The sequence below is a fragment of the Molothrus ater genome, chromosome 19, assembly GCF_012460135.2.
Source record: "Molothrus ater isolate BHLD 08-10-18 breed brown headed cowbird chromosome 19, BPBGC_Mater_1.1, whole genome shotgun sequence".
Lineage (NCBI taxonomy): Eukaryota > Metazoa > Chordata > Aves > Passeriformes > Icteridae > Molothrus > Molothrus ater.
The window spans coordinates 8,030,020-8,054,116 of NC_050496.2; the positions used below are offsets into that span (position 1 = coordinate 8,030,020).

The window sequence follows — 24,097 nt, forward strand, 5'->3', positions numbered from 1 at the left end:
GTGTGTTTGTGATAACAAAAGAAAAGTAATTTTGAGAGTTATCAAAAACTTTAGGGGAGCAGTTTTGAACAGAACCAATCAACTCCAGCCAATGGAAGATTAAGAGACCTAATTAAGATTAGGTTGCACTGTATTGTACACTCAGACTGCTATGACACATGAAATAAAAGAGGATCCTTTGGAATTTCTGAAACCTGGTTATTAACCTGCAATTATTTCTCATTATGTTTTCCACACACTGTCTATTAGCAGCAGATTCAAAGCTCATGTGCCTTCTATAGCAACAGCACTTCAGGTTTTTAGAACATTTATGTGGCACTGCAACAGGCTAGATTTTTTCATGTTTTATAAACTGATTAAGATGCCTTTTGGAAGTGAAAAAGAGGGATATAAGTTTGCATGGATCTGTCTTCTCTGAAAGACTTTGATTTGGCTGTCACTTGTCAGAGGCTCTAGATAAAGAGTGATTCATGTAACTAAACATTTTCCACAGAACTTACCTAAAACTCTGTCCTGAGCTCAGTATGAGCAATGCTAGAAGGGTGGCCAGTAATTCACCAAGGAATCAATACCCATTTCCTTTGTTTTCAATGTGATGGCATGTCCAATTACACTGAGTCTTTACTGCTAATCTCAACAGGCCCTCTCTTGCCCCTCTTGCCTTTAGTGTTCCTGCAGCTTTCCTAGTGTAGACTTAGTGGATGATGCTATTAGATATTGTAAATATAGGTTCTTACAACTACTTTCTGCATTTATAGAATAAATTGAGGACGTCTTGTTCACTCAAACTGAATGATGACAGAGAATTTTCCCAACTATTAGGACTGACTAGAAATCCTTTCCCCTACTATTAGGACTGACGAGAAATCCTTTCCCCTAAAATCAAATCAGTTTTGGTATTTTTGCTGTGAAATCCAAAAACTACAGCTCTTTTTAGGTTTTAGGAGAAACCTGGTCACCCCCTAAAATAAGACAGATTTTTGTTTTAGTGACAACAACTTTCACCACAGATTTATGACTGAAAAAGTTCCTATATAAAATAATATTAAACTTCACCTGTTAGCTATATTTAGGATATTTTGCAGAGTTTAGTCCATGCAAAATTCATGTTGAACTCTAAACTGTTTTTTAGTGTGTACCTATAGAACAAATCAATGCATTCAGCGAAACTCTGGAATATATATAAAAAGCTTTTTACAACAACTGTGTTAATTTTGTGTAAGTCATAAACTCAATAATACTTGATGTAGAAAATTAATTACTCTCTAAGGTGAAGGGATTGGGAATTACTAATGTTTTGATTGCAAGTTCTACTGTTAATTATCATTGCAATAGTGTTCTGGTGGACTCTGCATTTATCAAAACCAGAAAATATCAGTAATGATGGTCAGATAGGGTTAAACTCACAACTGAATAGATTAACCAAGCTCCAAAATTTAAACCAAGCTATGCAAAATTTAAATCCATTCTTCCTCTGTAATTTTGCTCTTTCCAATGTTTGTCAATGCCCTTTGAGTATCTCTGTTAAAGAGGGAAAGTTCTTCTAAAGGTGCCCAGTTTGGGGATGTGTTTACCTCCAATTCCAATGTTCCATGCAGCTGAATGTACCTTGTAGAAGCACTTCAGGGACTTGAAAACTTTGTTACAGAACTGAACTATCAAAACTAGGAAACAATTTTTCATTTAATTTTCCCCTCATAGTTTTGGGGTTTGTTCTTTTTTTTTAAGGTTCATTGTAATCTGAAGCTATCATATAATGCAGGAAAAAATCCCAATCCTCCATGAAAACTAAGATTAGATTAGATTAGGTATCTGCAGCAAAAAACCTTTGTGGTATATTTTTATTGGGAGATCAGGTATTTTGAAATCACACAGCTAATTAATTTCTCCAATTTAATATTAAAATCTATGCACCTGGATTATGATGTCTCTCTAAGAAATAAGGGGGCCCAGGTTTCAATCTCTTTGAAAAGATCCATTTATTATGAAAAGCATTAAATCTCCCAGGCACTACTTTTGAAAACAGGATTCAGGTGTGTGAGGTCATTCGAGTTGCCAGGATAATGATATTTCTAAATGTGCTCTAAATGTGTGTGATTCTGGCATAGATGACAGACTTTCACTAAACTTGGAGAAATTTTCTTCTGTTTTAGCTGCCAGTGCTTGTGGGGCACAGTACTAGACAGCACTCGTTTGATGTGTGGCCGGACAAAGGTGAGAAGAGGAAAAGGGCAACCAGAAAACACTGATTGTAAATTTGTTCTTTTTCAAACAGTTAGAGATACATTTTAACTTAGTTTATTTTTAGGTGAAAAACATTTTATCAACTGGAAGCCATAGGTGAATCAGTGTGAAACTTCCCAACAGTTTATCAGAAAAACTAAGCAAAAATGTTGCTCTACTATGTTCCCCACCCACTTATGTAGAATTTCTGCTTTGCAACCCAAACGTACAGCTTAAATGGCCCAGCTGATTATATGATTTGTTGCAAATACTGTTAGGCCTCTTTAAGTGGTATTGGAAAAATGCAGGAAATATTGGAAAAAATACAGGCAAGGTAGCCGTGTTGATGTTTAAAAGACACAAGTTTTGTATTTAAAGCACAGCTTTCAATATTTTTATGATATCTCTTATAGCAAGTCTCCAGCATCTGGATGTATTCATGAGTCCAGTACTGGATCCTCTGTTTTCAGCTTTAACAAAACAGTGAAAACTCATCAGAAGGTCAGATGAAAACATTCTGCAGTCTACAGCAGATTCTGAGCTAAATGGCCTTTAAGCTGCCTGAAGAACAATTGGGAAGTGTGGGAATTGCTCTAGAGAAGTCATGAATTGTTTTGGGATTTACTCAACGTATTCTGATTTGGAATGAAAGATGTGATTATGGAAGCACATAATAAGCATTCTCTCCTACACTCACAAAGAGTTTGTTTTCAAATCATTCTCTGTTATACATGCTCAGATTCTGTGGCATTATATCAGCCCATGCACGGGCTTCAGCCAGGTTCCAGAATGGATTCCTAAAGATGCAGTGGTTTTTTCCTTCTAAAAGAATAAACAAACAGAATTCCTATCTGTCCTGCAAGTAGCACTGTTCTTGTGACAGCTGCTGTGCAGTGAAGCTGGGCGTGTTTCAGGTGCCATGCCTTCCACCTCTCCTTAGAGCACAGAAAAGGGGTGAAGAGCACAGTTTATTTATCAGGTGGAACTTGTGTCTCATGTTCTATGAAAGAATGAGCTGACAAAACCTCAGGGCAGCAGTAGCTGGGGATGTTAGGCCAACCTCCCACCCAAGCAAAATAACTGAATTAAGACCTTGGCTATGTTGAGTCCCCACACCATAAAAAGGGACTTGGTGGTACAACAAGATGAATCTAAATCAAAACATGGCAAAGATAAGAACATGTCTTACAAATCTCTGAGCCATGGTAAAACCCAGAGGCATTTTTTTCTTAGCGTAAGGGAGCACTTAAAAAGTTTATTGCATTTGACAATTTTTTTAAGCACTTTTGCAACCATGAGGAAAACTCTGTATCAGTTGTCATTGCTTCTTTGTGTCCTTCATTAAGGGCCAGGAAGTAAAATAAAAGCACAGAATTAAGCTCAGCAATCCACAGCACTGATTCATGTCCTCTATATGTAAAAAATTATGCCTTCAGAAGTTCAAATTTATATTTCCTGAAAGCATAAGTGTCTATTCTGCTTCTATCCTTATCCTTGTATTTTTCAGTGGCTATAAAATGTGGTTATAAAATCTACAGTGTGTCTTCTGCAGTGGTTTCATTGTCCATATATAGATATCAAGACAGCTACAGACTACTTAATGACAGCCTTTTGGTCCAATGAATGTGTCAGTAAAGGAAACCAAGCATTTCTCTTAATAAAATGGTTTTCAGCATCCTTGAGGACTCATTAAGTGATCTCTTTAGAAGTCATATTCACTGAGCTAATTAACATGATCAGAATGTGCATTCCTTCCTTATGATTAACTTCATAGCACTGAAAGGAAAACTCTAAGTAAAAGTCTTACAGTGACACTAAATACATAGATCCTTATATTCTGTATTGGAATGCATGACACACTGGCTACAGTTTGAATAACTGTTTAAAGTATTTTGAAAGCAGCAGGGACATAATTCAACTTAAGCTCTCACTTTCCCTCAACAGAAATACACAGGGCATTAAACAGCTTGGGCAAACAGTCTGGAAAGTTACATTGCGGTTCATCTTGTTACACTTGGTGCTTTATATGTAATGGTGGTTTTTACTCTGAGTTCCACTCAGTAAACCTGGGACTTCAGCTTTTTTATGGAGACATAAAAGTTTGCAATGCCTAATCTTCTTTATTGTGATAATTTGCTCACCATGAAGCAAAGATAAAAGATATGTAAGGGACAAGGATTGCTTTCATCACTCTTAGAAGTTTGGTATCTCAGAGATTAAGAATATTAAAATATTAACCACAGGAAAAAATGTTACTGATGGCTTTTTAAAATTTTAAAAACTGAAATATGAGTGACATGATTTATTCCTGAGGCACTTGCATTGAAGTTTATTGGCACAGTGACATTTTTATAGCATCCACATGAACACTGTTCTATAGTATTGTCCTTTAGGGTTTTAAATCAGTAGTGACACTCAAGTATGCTGTTTCCTATGAACTACTGTAATCTTGGTTTAGTTCACTGAACTGTACTTGAATTATTGGAAGACAATAGTCTTTAGTGATACAATTTGATTGTAATAGGATGGAAAACTAAACGTTGTATTCCACAGAGTCTGTGACTGGAACAGATGAATGGGATGGAGTTATTTAATACTGCCCACACAATTTGGGCAATGAGTTTTTCAGAGAATTGCACACCTTAAATATTCTATTTTCCTCTGTGTCTGATGTGGTGCACTGACAGCCTGCCCTTCTTACTTTGCTTGAGCAGATGTCTTGTTCCAGCTATGATGAAATACATCAGTGTAGCTCCCACTAATACTCTCTGATTTCTATCTTCTTGCTGGTTTATGTCAGTCTGTCAGTCTGCCTCCATTTGGAGATCTCTCCATGTTTGGAGAGCTGGCTGTTGAACAACTTCTAGTTGAAGCCATACTAATATATTTATTTAGATTAAACTTTTTACTGGAATAAGAATGAATGGAATTTGGTAATTGAAAGAGCTTTGAAGGTATCATCCCTGGGAAATAAGTTTTGAAACAAAAATGTGCAGATTAATGCAATTAATTGTGCCTTATATAAAGATTAGCTTTCTAAAACTAGAAGAAGATGCAGGTCAAGTAACAGACTAATGATGTTCATTTGCAAATAATACTAATTATGGACTATTTTAAAGGACTAACCTGCATTGTTTTCAGTAAGAAATCATTTATATATTTGGCATTATGGCACCATAATAATAAAAATAAGGTTTTAATGCAAATACAGATGCCCATTCAGACTCCTGGTTATTGGGCATGTTCTGCCCATGGTCATGAACATCTCTTTAAAGGACTAATATACTTGATTAATGACCACGATTTAGGTATTAAAGCTGACAATTAAAAAAAAAAAGCCCAACCACTAGATCAGTATACCAAGGGTGAGTTTGCTATTAAATTAAATCTGGGATCAGAAGAGCTGTCCTGATTGTTTTCAGCACTTAAGTCATTCCATTTCTTTTTTAGCATGTTTCAGTCTCTGTGAATTTTATCAGAGAATGCTGCTTTATGGGACAGTGTAGTTACAAATTACTGCCTCTGAAGTTTGTCCTACAGAGCAGGAGAAGGGGAGAATTCAGCTATATGCTCCATCTTTACTACTACATTCCTTGGAATGTTCCATATGTTTACCTTTATCTGACTTCAGATTTTGTGCCTTTGTGGTTGCTGGCAAGAGCAGTTGAATTCTTTCATGCCTGTTGCTTTAATAAGAAATGTGAAGCCACATACACAGTAACATGAGAACACAACAGCATGAAGCAGAAATAATCCCTGATGAGATGCATATCTTGAGTAGGGATTAGGAATGCTTTGCACCTAATTCTTTATGTGGACTGTTACTCTGAAAAATTCCAAAAGGGGGCAATCTTACCCTCTGCCTGGAAGTCTATAAATATAATTCAACTGAGAAAATACAGCACACTACTTTCTAAGTTCTCATTTACCTTAGAGAGCTGAAGGTTAGTGCAATGGTAAAAAACATTGAAGGGTTTGGTTTTCTTTTTGAAAAGCAAATTTTAAAAGTGACACTGGATTTTCAAACTTCATTAACTGCAACAGTATGGATACATGTAGTCACTTTCAAATTGTGATGGTTAAAATTATCTAATGTCCTCACTTAGAATAAAAAATCATGTTGTTGAGAGGGAGATACATTAAAAAGTAATATACTTAAATTCCTTATGAACATAAGGCAAATATGCTTATGCTGGAGACTGAGAGGAAAACAGAATCTCAAATTCATCCTTCTTTACCAGATGATTGGTGCTAACAAACTTGACATGAAATCTCTATACTAGCTTGGAGGAATGAAAATTTTGTTTTATAATTTCTTATCTTTCTGTAGTGAAGTAGAAGAAATTAATTGTAGCCACGTGCTTGCCATTAATTTGTAGTAACTTTTTTACTTCATAGAGTATTTTCTGTAAGAAGAATGCCTATTTTCTTTCTACATGCTGCCTTAGCAATGTGTTCTTGACCCATCTTTTGTAACTTGATTGCAAAAATAATTTAATTTTACAACTAGAAAATATTTCATATATATTATATATCTGGATCTACTAGCCCCCCAAAATAGTTTAAACAGATATTAGAAAGTCAACACCAAGGCAATATTCTTTGGCTGAACCCATTGGATGTTGAGAAGGAAGGCTGCAGGAAGCTGGTGAGGAGCACTCTTGCTGGTGACTGTGTGGCGCCGGATGCTGCAGTGCCAGCCCCGTGGCTTTCCCCAGGCAGTGTGAGTGTCCTGCCATGCCCTCAGACTGAGTGTCTGCTGCATGTTCAGAGCTCTGGTACCTCACTGACAGCTCCCTGCCTCAGAATTCAGGGAGTTCTTTCAGGCCTCTGCTGAAGAGCCTGGCGTGCTGCAGGGACAGAGCTGGCACTGGGGAGTGTGGTTTGTTATGGGGCAGGTGAGAGCTGTGTGAGGGAAGGAAATGGACCCATCCAGCTCAGAGGGACAGCTGAGCTTGGCTTTGTCTTACATTTAGAGAACATTTCTGCTGTTTTAAAGATACTCAACATTTGAAGAGACTTCTGAATGCTGACCTTTATGAACTGTCCAATAAGTTCTCTTTTTTACCCGCGGTTCATCCCCATGACACTGCGGCTGGGTATCCAGCCATGATACAGCCAAATCCTATCATGAGTCATTACCATGTGGAGCCTGGCTAAAGCTGATAGATTACCTGTAGTTAAATGAAATTCAGTATGTGATGTTTGGAATCTTGGGCTCCAGTCCATACAGTATGAATAAAGAGGCACAGACTGTCAATCTGTGTCTGCTGCAGTGGCTCTGACCTCTGATTCACAGCCAAGAGGGAGCTGGTACAGCCACAGCTCCATTAAGCATTATGGCTAAATATGTTTTCATAAGATGTATTTGAAGCTAAAAAAAAATATAGCACCACTTTATTTTTATTGTGTTAAGCAGTATACATAATTCTTTTTTTTTTTCTTTGCCTTGCTTCACATTCATATGGTATAGACTATTTTAAACTCAGCCACATTTTTCTCCCCTCTAGAGAAGATGACCATACCAATTGCCTCACTATCTGTTTACATTCTGGAAAGAGTCATTTGGGATTTTCTCTTTCTGAGATAAACGTTTGCTTATGGATTTTTTTTTATTGTCACATCCATGGCATTTTTAAAGTAAATATGAGTACAAGGTTTATATTATTTTAAATGTATATTGTATTTGTCTTCCCAACACTGTGGTTTTTAGTACTGTGAATAACGTAGTATGGAGCCAGCCTATTAAACAGCCTGTTTTTGTAAGGAAACTGTTAGTCCACCTACAATATTCTATTGCTTACTGTGTTCTTCCAATATGCTTAGCATTCCACAACCTAAATGATCATTTGTTGAACAAATTCATGCTTTTATTAGTCAAAATACAGAGAAAACAGAGCCCCCCTGTTTCAAGATATTTGCTAATGCACGGTTAATTATCACATATAGCTTACTATAATTCATTTTACAGGGAGACCTCCTGCAGGTAACATACTAGCAGTTTATGAAGCAAAATAACCTCACTATAGATTAGAACTGTTTCACTACTGGTCAGACAGTTGCTGCTTCTAGGCCTTCTCACTTCACATTGCTAATTTGAACAAGGCTTTATTTTTATATTTGTCAGCAGCAAGACTGTAGCATGGTTGTTAAACCTCTCCCAGGCCTAATTAGAGTAGCAATGCTAGCATTCATAATGAATCTCGTGTCCTGGGTTGGAGGAGGTAGCCATGGTGCTACAGTAGCTTCCTGGCAGACAGTTGCTGGCAGGTTTAAGGTAGCTTGTGGCTTGCAATATTAAGTGACTGTTGAAATTCATTGACTCCACTGCGGCTTATGTGTCTAGATGACAACAAGTTTACACGGTTCTTTTATAGTTACAGCAAATGGGTCCATTTAAATATTTATTAGGTGATTATGGTGATGTGAAATGGAAAAAAATTGCAAAGTACAGTATTGCATGTATAACTGTTTTAACTGTTTGTACAAAATAGGCCTGTGGTATCATTTGAAATTACAGCATCTTTTTTTCCTCATAAATATTTATAGCATATCAGTAGCTAGGAATGCTAATTTATTTGCATTTTGTTTCTTATTTAATTTGACAGCCTTTTGGGTAGCCATTAAAGGCACTCACTCTGATTTGAATGAAGGATATTTCAATCAGCAGTTGAGTGGCATTTTGATTGGAGTGGATGAAGTTCAATTTTAGGAGTTCTTTTTGCTTTATGAGACACAGAAAGGAGTATTACCTGTGTGTGCTCGATGACGGGAGCACCCCCAGAAGGCCTTCTCTGAAACTCTTATTTCTGAGCAATTTGTCATAGCTGCTGCATTAAATGTAGTCAGTTTGGTTTATTTTGCTCTTTTTTCTGGCTTAATAAAGATGAAAGTAACACAAGGGCCAGGTATAAATTTCTGCAAAAAATTGAGCAAGAGTTGTTGTAACATATAAATATGACTTGGATGACAGAACAAGCTATTTCAGGTCTATAGATAAAAGGATTAAAAACAGACAGAAGAAGAAATCAAATTCTTTGACAGCTTTGCAGCTACTGTTTATTTTTTCACAGCAACAGAAGAAATGGAAGTGAGTCAATCTCACTCAAGGGCATGAGAGAGCATGATGATATCTAGAGGTGTCAGAGCAAATATATACATTGGAAATGCCTTCAGTGATGGCACAGAAAATAGTTACAGTGAAGAGAAATCAAGCATAGTACAGTAAATTTAATGTGAATGTATGTGTGTGTCTACCTCTATGTGTAAGCTTACACATAGTATGAGAGACTTGCTCCTTGTAAAGAGAATAATTATGCTTCAGCAGCTTCTCTCATAGTGCTATCACTGAACTTCACTCTTGTTTAGGTATTTAAATTTGCTGCAAGTGGGTGGCAGAACTTTCTGAATCTGTATTTTTTAAAGAACAGAAATAAACAGCAGAGATAAATCTGAAGTCAACTCTTGTCAGAGGAGGTGGAAAATGTGCATCATTGTCAAGTAGAGGCAGGGAACACCAGCTGGAGTTCTTTGACTGTTTTGAGATATCGAGCAACATGTATCCACAGGTCTGACTTTTGCTTTGCTAATTCTGTGCACGTACTCTCTTTGATAGTTTCACATCACTTTCAGCAGGCTCAGAATACTTTCTATTTTCTTCTGCTGAAAAATTAATTGATTATTTGGGCCAATTTTGCCAATTTCACTTGAAGAAAGTGGTTACACAGCCTGGAAATATTGACAGCCACTTGAAATGGAGATGAAGAATTTTCATAAGTTTGAAAATGAGGTGGATTACTCTTCCAAACAGAAGAAGAAATTCTAAAAAGCAAAATGGAGACATGGAGTTGAATTAACTCTGCCCCATGAAGCTACTGGAACACCCAGAAGCTTCCTTAAGACATGTTGTGCTATGCCTAGGATTGGGATATAGTCTCCTTATAGAGCTCAAGCTTGCATGACACTTGGTTACTGCATTAATGCTTATTTCATTACCAGTAGGAAAAAGCAAGATAGAAATCCTATAGGCATATGTTTAATGCTGGGTTTAGCTCAAATTTGGTGCCCATATTCAAAATTGAGAGAGCTAGTGACCAAAGGATACTGTTACAGTACCAGTATTAACAATTATGTATTACAGCTCAGTTGAGAATGGTTGTGCAGTTTCTTTTTTGCTATGAGAACTCAAAAGATAGGGGATGAATTATTGTATGATTATTTATGATTATAAAGTTATTTATTCTCAGGCTGAAGAATTCTGTGCTTATCTCTGCACTAGTTTTGGGTGAAGTCCTGTGATGCCCAAGATGGGAAGTTAAACACACAGCTCAGAGTGAACATTCATTGATGTGAAATGAGGACTATGGAAATGTGTCCTTGTGTGTCCACAACAGCTCTGGTCCTTAGGGCTGTCTATCAAATTATTTTCACAAGGACTAAATTCATTTAAAAGAGGATGAAGTGGCAGGGGGGTAAAGAACATTCCTTAGCTTTTTGATCCTGGAACTTCTGTCCTATGCTTTGCTCAGATTTTCCAGTGAGATCACTTCCTGAATGGGGTGTAATATGAATAAGTGTTCTGAGAGGCAGGTTCAAAAGCTGAGCACATGGAATTGGCCCAGCTTTGTTGCATCCCATCGGTGACAAAGCTGAATTTTGTTCAAGGTTTCCAATAAGCTCAGAATTGTCACTCATGCAGCTTGAATGAGATGAACTAAATTATATATATTGCATACACTTTTTTGTGTCAAAGAATCTGTGAAATCAACTTTTGAAGTGTGCATTGCATTCAATATAGATTTGACTGTTCATCCAGCGCTGTATTCTTCCCTACTTTGGTTTTCTGCCACAACTTTGTGCCATCTGTACTCAATATACTGTTAAATACTTTACTTTCCTACAGTTTAGTAGTTGAAGCTACTGTATTTTATACATTTCTTAGAACTGTTACAGGTTTATTGTTATAATCCATATTTATGAATTTCAATAACACTTCAAGGTGGGGATGTACTGGTTTCCCTACTGAACTAATATAGAAAGTAAGATGGAAATCTTGTTCAAGACAGAGTTATTTAAATCTGTCTCTGAGTACAAAGTGGTGCTTTCACAACTGAGTCCCTCGCCTGCTGACATTCCTTCTTGTGATCCATTTTGATGAGATAAAGAGGGGTGGGGAGATGGCAAAAACCACAGAGTCATGACACAGCAGCACTCACTGCAGATGGCAAAATAAAGTATCTTTTTACAGTATCAGGAGAAATTATTTTAGACAATCAGTAGTACAGTAAACTACATTCTGTCTCTGTGCATGACACCAGGAAATAAAAATCTGTTTTTCAGTTGAATGAAATATACAAGGTCCAAGCATCAAGATCTTAGCACTAGGACAAACTGGAAACTTTCCAGTGGAACATTTTTCTCTCAGCTAATGCCAGTTCACCAAAACCTAACACGTTGCATGAAAATGTCTATTCCAATGAAATTTTTGATGGAAATGTTCTTGGTTTGCTGCCAGCTCACCCGCTTTTCCCAGCTCTCAGCTCCCCGGCATCTCACATGGAACAGTGCCAGAAAGTCAAGTTTCTTCACGTTCCTGGCCTGTTTGGCAGACTGCCACGAGGGATGGGAGTCTGGGCTCTCGAAAGTGGACAAGAAACCTTATACATGCACATACAACTGTACACATACTCTCACAGGTCATTTAAATCCATGTCAGTTCATTCAAAGTAAAGGGCTTTTTTTATATAGAGGGTCTTTTAAATATGACCCTCCTATGGAAAATTTCTCATGTTGGAATTTTAATTCTAACTTGCGACTGAAAAAAAAAATTGGAGAATATGAAAAATTCTCCTTATAGGGTGAATACTGGTTCCTGTGCAACAGCATGTTGCACTATTGTCACTGAGGCTATCAACAGCTCCATCTGCCTTCTCTCTTTCACTGCATAACAAGAGGTATATTTGTAACAGCTACAGTGCTTCACACTTAACCTTAACAAAACAAGATAATATTTTTAGAGCTTTGTAAATATTTGTTTTAAAAATTCCTCGTAAGCTATTTTATATAAGGCAGACAATCTTTTCTTGCTCACTAAGTGGACTGAGGGGATAGGGTTTCAATGTTGTTGCCTGAACGATAAAGAGAAAATAGGCACATATACTAAAATTCTGACTGAGAGGGCCCTGAAGCAGGAGCACTGTAATGTACTTTTCCATAGCCTCACTTCATGCAGTGCAAGTTGCTTATTATATGTAATTAAATCAATAAGCTTCAATCACACTGTCTAGGTAATTTCTGACTGCAGGGATGTGTTCATATTTGGGACAAAAAGCAGTTGATTCAAGTAGCCACTAATGAATTCCTTTTCTGACTATTCTTAACACCTTGGATTAGCATAACAAAGTTGGGCTCTTTAGGACACTAGTACTTACTGCAGTTTATTTTTCAGTTGAGAAGATGGGATTTATTGTAATAGATACAGTTCAAGATTTCACTGAAGAAGGGTTCCTGAGTAGAGTTTCACTTCTTGTAAATTCGCATTGTTATCATCAAATCTGAGCCTCACTGCCAGTCTGACAAAAATTGATTGCTTTTGTAATAATGGAAAAATAGTAAATGTCCAGTATAGAATGCTAAAATCTCTATTAAACAGAGAAAATACCTGCCTTTGTTAAAATAAGGAGGAAAATATTGGTATTTTGTTTTATTTTGTTTTCTGGGGGCTAACATTGTGTAGTAATGCAGGAGGCTACATTGGTGCTGTCCCTTACTCTTTCACAAATGTGATCTGAATTTGTCCCCCGTGTCTTTTTATCATGAAGTGACAAAATGGCAATGATCAGCAGAATGCCCTTGTATTAATAATAGTATTATATACCCAACACTTGTAAAAGGCTTAGATAAAGTGCACTGTTAGACTTACTATGCATTGATCTGTGGCATTGAAGAATTTTATTATGGTAGGAATTAACTTTGAATCTCTAAACAGTGTGGGTTTGCTTTTGTCATTGTAATTACACTGAAGAAGGTTCCATGGGTTGCAAGCAGCAGAAGAAAGTGGGTAAAGTATTGGCAGAAACTTCATTTCAGTCATAAAATCCATTGTCTCCCTTGCTGAGGCTGTAGAGAATCCCAAGATCTTTTATTTGCACTTGCCTTGACATCAGTCTATCCATGAGCAGGAGAAAATGAGATGAGTGTATTTGTGTGCACACATACACAGCAGGATTGAGCAATTCCAATTAATACCCTGAAAGGAAAATAATACATAAAATCCCAAACTTTTAAAATGGTTTCCAATTAAATGTTCCTTGATAAAAATGATGCAACAGAAACCCATTTACAGTTGCTTTCTAATGTCCCTAAACTGAAGTCTGGGTTGCACTCTCTAATCTCCTAATCTTTTGAAAGGAATAGCAGAAAGGCCTCTCTACAAAGCAATTCTGACTGCTTTATTTGACTCACTGGGGCGAGAGGAAGATGGGAGGGTGTTGCAACTCTTATGCTGCAAATACAATTCAACATGTGCAATGAAGTGACAACTGAATTCTTCATGTCAAAGAGTCAGTGCTGGACTGGGGTATGTGAGCAAAGACATCTTATTACTCTTATCTGACTAGTGTTCTCTAAGAGCATCTCTGGTGTTCTCTAAGATTATACTCTAATCTGGCTGAGGGGAAAAAAGCTCAGCTCCCTGGAAAACAGAACACTGGCACTGATTTTCCTCAGCAGCTACCTTGCATTAAGTGAAGCTCAGCTCTTTACTGTAAGACTGAACTGACCCCCTCCACTGTTGCAGGCACTCACAGCTGCTCTCTGGTGGAAAAAGAAAATTCTGCTTTCCATACAGAAGCCCATCATCTAAGATTTTGAACTAAGATTTTGTAACTCATTTCTCTGACTGTTCTCTGGATATGTTAAGAACCTTAAAGTCTATGCTTGAAAATTTCTATCGGGATCTAAGTCTTTGACCATTTCTACCCCAGAATACTACAGTATTAAAACAGGTAAATTCACAGAAAAAAAAAATTGCACTGACGGTATTTTGGGGTGCTGGCTTTGGCATCAGCTGAGAGAGAGCAGGATATGAGTGTGCTGTGCAATGCATGTTGTGCTGTATATTGTCAGAAAGAGGCTGATATTTTGCAAACAAAATGTTTAGACTTGGGGGATTTCTGTTCCCATGTACCAACCTTCCTGACAATTTCTATCAGCTCTTCATGTTTTAGGGCCTCAGACTCACAGTGAAATCACATTTGTACTGAAGTACACATCCTACTGTATGCCTTAATAGCACAGAGGGTAAGATAAGAAGCAGGGGCTCCTAACTCCATGTGCTGAACTGGACTGAGCCCAATGGGCCTGTACAGAAGGCTGATTCTCAAATATTTGGGGGTTCAGAAATATGGCCAGTGCTGGGTCTGGGGACAGAGAGGCAGCGGGGCAGAGCAGCTACAGAAATCAGAGTTAAGGATTTGGGTTTGGATTTTTATAGGAGCCCATATAAGTAAAGGCACCTCTCTTCTATAGCCCATCATGAATACCTGTTAAATGCTTATATTTGTTACTCCTGATCTCTCCCCATTTATTGTAGTAAACTGGACCTGATTTCTTGATCAATCTCTCTGTAATCAGCTATCCTCATCCACAAAGCTGATTACAATAACTAAATTAAACTGTGTGCAGCAGTGTATTGTCCCATCAGATGGCACAGAGGAGTTCTACAGTCTCCTTGGAGTCACCCAGATCAACTATTAATAGATGCTTTTAATGTAAGAATTCCTAGGTGGTTCCATTTTTCTAAGGTTGCAAGACATTCTGGACTTTTTATTTTCTCTCTGAAATTGTTGTGCTGTTTTAGGTACTTAAGAGACAGACTCCAAATGAAGCAGCCATTCCTAACCTATGCAGACAAAGGGAGTGGTTCCCTTAGCAACAGGAACCATGTGGAGGTTCTCAGAGAGCTCTCTTTTCCCCCTACTCGTGTTTTCTTTTAACTCAACATTTTGCACAGCATCTTGCATGGAGACTCCGACAGCTGGGCTGGAGGCAAGCAGCTCTTCCGGCTCTGGCTAACCCGTGCTCGAGGGGCAATTGTTCTACACTCATCAGACAGAAAAAATGATAATCATGGGTAAGTGAACTGGCAGACAATCAGAGTTCATGCTGAGGAGGGGGAAAGTTTACTGGCTGGCAACCAGAAGTGTCCAGCACTTCCCAGTGGGCACGTATGCTTGAAGCAGGAGCACTAGTGTGATGCTTGCCTGTTTTTCTGGTGGGATTGCATGTCTGCATTTAACATTCAGGGGTTGGAAACATTAGTACAACTGGGTTCCATCCTTAGCATGCTACTGACTTCCTTTACAGTCCTGAACATCTCATCTCACCTCTCTGTTTTCCTTCCTCATCCATTAAAAAGAGATTATTTGCCATGAAGATCTCAAAAGGAGTGTAAAGTACTGGATTATATTGGTTGTCAAAATTGTATTTGATTTTGAAGTTGATGATGAGGTGTGCATAACCTGAGATAAAGTATTGATCTTTTATAGTGAATTTAGCTAAATTAACTTTCCTGTAGATAGATCTAGTTGCTTTTCTTCCCGGTACAGGAGAAGAGATGTGTGCATGTAGTGCTTTTACATATATGTGCCTAGGTAAAAGAATTTGTGTATGCTGGTGTATAAGTAACAGAAACAGAGACGTTTATTTCCCTCAAAATAGCTACAGCATGGATAAAGTAGTAGCTGTGATTCAGTGAAATCCAGCATACTATAAAATAATGAAATTTAAGCTTTGTAGTATTGAAGTTATCTGCTGTCCCTAAAGTGTTATGCATTACCAGCACTCTAGCCAATCTCAGTTGGAAAAGCCTAATGCATAAACCCCTAAGTTTGTATTCATTTTACCTAAAAAGAGACATCTGAATGATTCCAATGTTAAGCCAGTTTATTTTGTGGGGGACTTGCATAAGGGATGAATTTGTCTCTGTTTTTCCTAATTGGATGTAGAAAGTTCCTCTGGTCACAATTTTTCATCACCTTTGAATTAAAATTCAAGCATCCAAGTTCATATTTCGACAAATTGTGCAGCATGCTGATCATCTGGATGCAGGCTCCCTTTGATTCCACACTCACAGAGTCTCAGTGTCGCAGTGAATGCGTTCCCACTACAGGCAACTTAGTTCTTGTATTTCAGATGTGATTTGATTACTGCAGGCAAAAGCAGTCGCTGTCCCTGTATGCGCAGAGCAGCTGCAGAAGTGTCACGCACCAGCTCCCCACAGTCCTGTCAACAAGGAACTGTCATTGCTCTTCCTATTCCTTGTCCAGCACAAACCTACAAATCCCCTGCTCTGTGCTGGTACAGCAGCCAGCACCTCTGAGCTCTTCCTGGGGATCACAGGTGACAACAGTCACAACACTCCCATGTGCCTGGGTACTGATGATTTGTCTCTCAGCTCCAATTTAAATGAAGAAAAATTTCCCTGTTTGCACCTTTATGAATAATATCAGGTTATGTGTCTGAATAAAGAGGAAGGCAATAATGAGTCACTGAAATTAATTGTTTCCTTTTTCTGTCTAGGGTTATATTTCTATCCTTTTATACCCTACTTGATTTTTATTTTATATTGATTATATTGATAATATTGATTTTTTATTACTGCTTGAATAGCTAGGTAACTAAGGTACAGGATTAAAATACTGTATATTTAGTGTGAACAGTTTGAGTTCCTAATAACAATTTGGCTTGTACATTTTGCAATATGTGAAGAAAATCCTGGGTTTAGGGTGTGAGGGTCCTTTTAGCAAAGATTTTAAGTCATTGCATATTGATCTTCTGAATTACTTTCCCCATCCCTATTTGATATCTGGTTCTGCAGTTTTTCCTTGTTCAGTGTTTTTGTTTAGAATTTATTTTCAATTTTTATTCAGATGAACAAAAATGTCAGTCCTTTTGCCAGGCCTGTGGTTAGAGATTTTGTACGAGTAAGCCACTGAGAGCACTTTTAGTAACTTTACATTTACTAAGTTTGTCCTGTTATTAGCAATTGTTATACTGTAGCTTTAATCCCAGCATTTGCAGTGCACTGGATAAATGAAGCCTACCCAGAAATCTGAAGACAAGGAAGTAACACCAAGGGATCACTTTATCCAGAAACTAAGTAAATAATAAAAAGTCTAATGATCTACAGAAGTGTTATATGTCTTAGAAAATGAAGCAAAGATAAAGCAGAACAGATTGATAACAACACCTATTTCAGCTGATGCTTTTCATATAGGACTAAGCTGAAACAGGAGAAAAAGTGGATGTTAGTCTTAAAGACGTGTATAGGAAGAGGTATGAGAAACTGATTTATGTGGCTGGCAGCCAAGGAGTTGGCAAAGGTTCATGGTTTTAGCAAGAAGAATAATCTCCCACAGATCAAATATCAAAATCTCACCATTTTTATATACTATATGATTTTTCAACACCAAGTAAAAGCCAAGGTTTATAACATAATTCTTTGTTCAATCTGACTTACTCATTAAAAGATCAGCAGATTAACTCCTCCAAGATACCTCTGGATACAAAGCAGATAATATATTAGGTTGTGTATGGCTTATGGCTTTTTAGGTTGTAGTCCTGGAAAAAGGACTGGTGTGATGGTCTGGGGTGGTGCTGCCCATTGCAACCTGTTATCACTTGTCTGATCCTTCACTAAAATACATCACTACTGCATCAAGGTGGGCATGAGGCATCCTCTTCTGTAAAAGCTTTTCAGTATCTTTCATGGGAAGAGCCAGAAAACCTAGGAACTGTGGATGGTTTCTACACAGGTGTTTCCAATCCTGGAACTGATCTGGCTTTCTCAGCCTTAAAGGATTTAAGAAGCCAGGACCAGTGACCATGTACAGTCTATGGCTGTAGCTACACTGAATACTTGGGTCATGTAAGTCCTAACTCTGGGTATTGTCTAATTTGCAGACTTTGTATTGTGGCTAGAGAGATGCATGTGGATCAAATGCCAATTAGCCTATGGGACTAACAGCCCAGCTACTTGCTTAAACAGATGGAAGGTTTCAAAAAGGACCAGTCACCCCAAATCTTTCACTGCCCCTTTCCCCATCCCCCATTTAGTAATGTTGTATTGCTGAGCCATGCACAGTTCTTGCTGTAGCATTAGGTAGAGCAGTGTGCTCTTACTGACAGAGGTAACAGCAGCTGGAAAAACACTGCAGCAATGAGCTTAGCTTGTTCCAGGCTGATGAGAGGGCAAACTCTTCAAAGACCCATAAGAACACTCTTGTTTCTAAGGTGTACTAAGTCCAGTGTTTTCACATCTTCATTCCTAGTGTTGCCATCGTTAACTCATTAATGACAAAATTTGCTATAATCCCATTATGTTAAATTGATTATTGGACATTGTGTAAACTGTACTGAATAAACAAGTAGAAAATTTTAGAGCCCAAAGATTTATTTCACTGAAACATACATATTCCCCAGCAATTAAGATGTAAAACTAACAATGTGATGTGCTGAAAATATGATGGCAATGAGAAGCACACATACATTTTCTAAAGTGCAAGAGTAGGTGGGACATCTGAAAGTGTTCAAGCAAGGAGTTTGGATAAATAAAACTCATCTTAAAGTCTTTTCAGATTCATAAACATTATGCATATGAGAAGATTTAGATTAATGTTTGATATCTCCTCTTGGATGTTATCAAGAGAGTTTTAATGGACAGCTCTTTGGAGAACCAGTATTATTTCCTTATGTCCGGTTTCATTTAATTCTTTAGCCATGGGATTTGAGGAGCTGTTTTCTTCTCTTCCTATGTCATGTCAGTTTTCCCTTTTTGTTTTTTTGGATTTTTGTTTGTTTGTTTTTTTACCTGAAGAAAGCCTATCACTGATTTTATGGCCTCCTCTTGTGTCATATTCAAGCCTGTGTTAAGGATCATCTCATGTGTGATTCAGATTGGGTTTGTTCTGTGCTAATAAACCTTGAGAATTTGGAGTGCATTTTAGAAGAGTTCAAGATGAGCTTGAAGCTGTTGTCTAAACTTGCTTTCCCCAGAAGCATGTCAAGAATGCACACAGAACAGCTCCAAGGTCAGTGTTTGTGTCCTGCCTTACAGCAGAGGCTGAGCTAGGGAAGATGGAAATCTGCAGAGGGATCCTAAAGCACTCCTTTCTAAGTCTTTTAAGGCTAATGTCTCCTTTTCCTTTTGTGTCCTGACAATATTGAAATTAATGATTTACGGATTTAAATTTCACATGGAGTCAAGCTGAGAAGATGTACCTGACTCCAAGTTTCTTCTAAATGCAAAGTTGCTGCAGCTTTTGTTCCAAGCTAATCTTTGTGTGACTCATATGGCAACGCTCAGCAGGTCTGGGCTCCTGAAGATGTTCCTTTGAGGTCAGCAATTGTCTCAAGCAAATATTTGCCACTTCATAAATCTCTGCTTGTATAGGCTGGATTCTATAGCCTCTCTTTTGGGCAGTACAAGATTATACAACAGCTATCATGCATCACCAGGGGAGGAACAAATTCTTTTAGAAAAGGAGAGTAGATACTCAGACTGAAACACAATGTTTTTTGTAGCTAAACTAAGTTTTAGATCCGTCAGATTGTCCCTTGAAACAGATAGAAATTTCAGGTCCAGCATTTTAATGACTAAAGTAACATGTTGTGGAAGCTGAAATATGCAACCAGTGCACATTTAAAAAGTGAAGGAGAAGTTTGAAATATTTCACTGAATGCATGATTAGAGTGGTTGGGGCAGTTTATGTAAGAATATTGAAAATTATGACCATATTTCAAAAATTGTTAAAATGAAGTTCATCAAATTGGTTCAGAAGTCAGTGCTGAGTTAGAATTCCCATTTAGCCATTTATATCTCTTAAATATATATATATATATATATATATATATCTTACTAGGCATTTTGTATATGGAAAATTTGATCTATGATCATTTCAAAAGAATATGAAAAAGAACTTGCCATTTTTATTGGATTCTGTCCAGTGTGACAATTGACAATACTTTTTGGCTCAAAAGTGAAAATAATCATTCAATTTTTATTTCATACATAGCCAGAAAATTATTATTATTTAAAAATAATCAACATACCACTTTACTTTGAGTTGGAATTTCAAGCAGATGATGATTTTTAGGGGCTTTTGGAAACTGAATGGGCTGACATAGTATGAAATATGCCACATCTAGCTAGTTAATGTTGATAATTTTAGAAGTGGCCTCCATTGTCTAATGCCTCCTGATTGCTTTTCACTGCTGTACTGTGTATAAAGAAAACCCTGTGGCATCACTGGGCAGTTGAATGTCTCTATGTAGTTTATTTAAAATGTTCTTCAGTTTTCTGGCATAAATTTGAATTGGCTTAGACTGATGCTGCCTAAACTTGACCATGGTGGCCAATTTGGGATTGAAAGTGAATGCCATAATAATGGTATGTTCTTATATAAATTACACTTTGTGTCATTATCTGTATCTATTTTGAGCATTTAGGACAGCAAGTGGCTGTCTGAGTGCTCACAGGGGTAAGGATTGAGCCTCAGCTGTAACAAGTTTCAGCACTACTAAATTTAATTGAACTACTACAGGTCATATTAGCTAAAGAATGGTTTCTTGAAGCAGTACATGAACAATAACTCGATTTCATTCACGTGATAAAAAGCTGAGAATTGCAAGACTTGATGTCTTACAGAGAGGCATGTTATTTTACATCATGACATGCTACAGACATTTTTAAATTCCATAAGTTGAAGGGAAGATGAAGTTTCAGAGAGCATACCAGATTCTGAGCAGTGGAAGTGAAAAACAGGATGAAGGGAAAGAATGGTGCAAGCAGTTGAAAGAAATTTCTTTTATTTTGTCACTGCTTGTCTGCAGTTTAGGGATGACTATTGCTCTGGACAGCTCCCATCCCATCTCATTATTGTCCCTACCAAACAACTCTAACTCCTTGCTATTTTCTATTTAAGGGAATGGAACAGAATGGTAAAAGCTTTCCCCACTTGATATTTGCTGTCATGTTCATAGGGCTCTTTCTTTAAACCCACAAGATGCCACATTTAAGCTGTGAAAGTGGTGTTATTTACACTGAGCATAGTTAGTCCTCACAGCCTGATTACAGTGCCAGTTAGGATCAGGTTTAGATTCATCATTCAAGAGACAAAGAAAGCATTGGGGTAGAGACAGGAGAGATGCTATAGAAGGATGGTAATGGGAAATGTAAAATATTTTAGCCTGCTACCCCCAGCCTCCCTGGCTGTCCAGTCAGTGTACAGCGTGCCTTTCCAGGTGAGGTGGCCAACTAAGAGATAAATGTTTGTGATTTTATACAAACTTCATAACTTGCAGCTGAACGTTAATTATAGATATTAATTAGTTCTCTGTCTTTGCTGTGTTGTTATGAACCTCTCTTCAGTTTCTGACATGTTTTTCATTAGGTTGATTAATAGTGAAGTTTTTATTTAAAAACTAACTGCCCTGCTGCTGATAGTAATGCACAGCTTTAGTGCTAGACAAACTGCATGTTGAGAATAACTGTGGTCATTGTTGCAGGGGACTTTTTTTCCTTTGAAAAGTTTTGCTGAGCTTAATATTGATATTGAAAAAGGTGATGCTTTAGACTTCGTATTGCAGCTGTTGACATAAAGTGTGCTTTATTGTAAGCTAAACTGAACAAACTCTCTGTAAACTGTCTCAGACCTTACTCTTGCAAACACCTTCTCATGGGTCTTACCAAATTCAGCTCTTTATACATATAAGTGTGTTGATTTGCTTTCTTGCTTTAAATCAATGAGCTAGAAAGAAAACTGCCTTCAGGACACTGATGGGTTTGTGCATGTGAGCAATAAAATATGTAATGTACCAGCATTCTTTCAAAGTGCCCAACCAGTTTTATTGTCACTTTTATCCTACTCACAAAGTTTCCTTACAGGCCCAGGTTTCAACACTGACAGACTTCCCAAAAAGTGGCTGAATTGTTTATTGCAAGTTAGCTAAACCCCTACATTTCTTAAAGAGAGTATTTAGATTTATCTTGGAATTTCGAATTAATTTTATAAAGGGGTTTTGTTAGGACAGAAAGGGAACATAATGCAAAAGCCTCTGAACTTTATGGAAGGTTTTAGCTGATTTCAATGAGCTTTGAACTTTCAAGGGATGTTTTAGAGAATTAGTGTACTTAATTACATATGACATTTATGAAACTGATAATAATTTTTTCTGTCATGCTAAAAACTCCATGGTCTTTAGGATCAGAATCCTGAAATTTTTGGCGCCCATTAACAGAGATGAATTAGTAGCTCATATTCATTTTACATTTGTTGCTGTTGTTCTTAAAGTTCAAAATTACATGTAAAACCCAAGACACCCAAGTGGTGAGACACGGGAATGGAATTAAGCAGGATCAGCTGCTAATCATGTCTCCAGCACAGATAACTAAACCCACAGATATCTCTTCACCTGGCTGAGTCCTCTGTGTCTTATTTATACTGAATGCTTGAAAGTATTCTCTCTTGCTAACTGTTTGTAGAGGGTATAGACCCAGTTTCAGCAGGCTCTCTTGATACTGTAGCAATAAAAAGAAACCATTAAAGCCTAGAATAATTTCTTTAATTAGATGCTTTAGAGCTGACCAACTTGCGATTGCAGTAGAAATGTGCCATGCTGGCTGCTGTACTAAGGACAGAATAACTGGTTTGTGTCCTTGAGCTTGCCAACAATAGTCTTTTCAACTGGAGTTACCTTTATTTTCCCCAAACTGAAATGCAATACCAATATAGTAACAAACAGAACAAAAATGCAAGCCATGTGTCCATGTGTTACCAAATTGTTTTATTTTGAAAAATAACCCAAACTACTCTCTAGTATATATTCCTTCCCCCATCCGAAATCTATTATGCTAGGGATCTCCACAGACTTTAATTCAGTCTTTGCATTCAACACAGTTTTTATCATTGCCTTCAGATTTTTGTATTGCAAGCATAAGAGTAATTTTGCTCAAATCCAGAACTTTTCTCCTTTCTTGAACTATTGGTTTCTGTCCATAGTTCTCTGTTTTGTGGAGTTGAAAAAAAAAATGACATTAGTAACAGTTTGTCATTTATAAAGCACCAATTTGGATGGAGGTCTGAGCAAACTGGTCTATAAAAAGGTGTTCCTACCCATGGCAGGGGGATGGAATGAGAGGAGCTTTAAGGTCTCTCCAAGCCCAAGCCATTCTATGATCCTATGAGTTTTACTGAATTTGTGTTGTCAATTTTCAATAGTTCAATGCTACAACACAGAATGTGCATCATGTTTGGTAAGTGTGAGAAATTGAAGAGAGACACATCTTGATTTTGTCCAAAGATTTACTGTCCTTGTCTCTCTGGCAAGATCAGGGAAATTCTTGTAGACAATTAAAAAAAAAATCAACTGAGGGTTAGAAGAGTAGAGTAAATCAGATCAATTATTGCCTTCCCCTAATGAAACATGAATAGTTTGTACATGATTCTACAGGTGAAATTCACCATTAATGGTTTCCTGTTCTTTGGTTGAATCTTAAACAGGAATGGAGAGCTTCCAGAAGTTCACACTCACGGTTCTTACTATGGCCACTGATAATGGCTTCCCCCAACGTGGGGCAACGTTCCCTGTGTGTGAGACAGCTCTGAGTGTTGAGAGATCAGTCAGCATTTCATAAAATAGGAGCTTGTTCTCCTGTACAAGGAGTATTTTAAAACAGTGGCTTTTAGAAATCTGTTTTTCTTGGGAGTCCCTTCATTTCTTGATTTAAAGGTTAGACTCAGAGATTTGTACAGGAAGAACTGGATTATTAACATGCAAAACCAGGCACCAGCAGACACATATTATACCTGTCTGA

The 24,097-nt window shown here is 37.5% G+C and overlaps 1 protein-coding gene across 1 annotated transcript in view; it reads left to right on the forward strand.

Annotated features, from left to right (window-relative positions):
• Positions 1-15,260: 15,260 nt before the first annotated feature.
• The window catches only part of ANKFN1 (ankyrin repeat and fibronectin type III domain containing 1), a 111,394-nt gene continuing 102,557 nt past the window's right edge, over positions 15,261-24,097 (forward strand). Inside the window, exon 1 of the mRNA XM_036394723.2 lies at positions 15,261-15,355. The gene's annotated coding sequence lies outside the window, so the exon portion shown is untranslated. The remainder of the gene's footprint in view (positions 15,356-24,097) is intronic.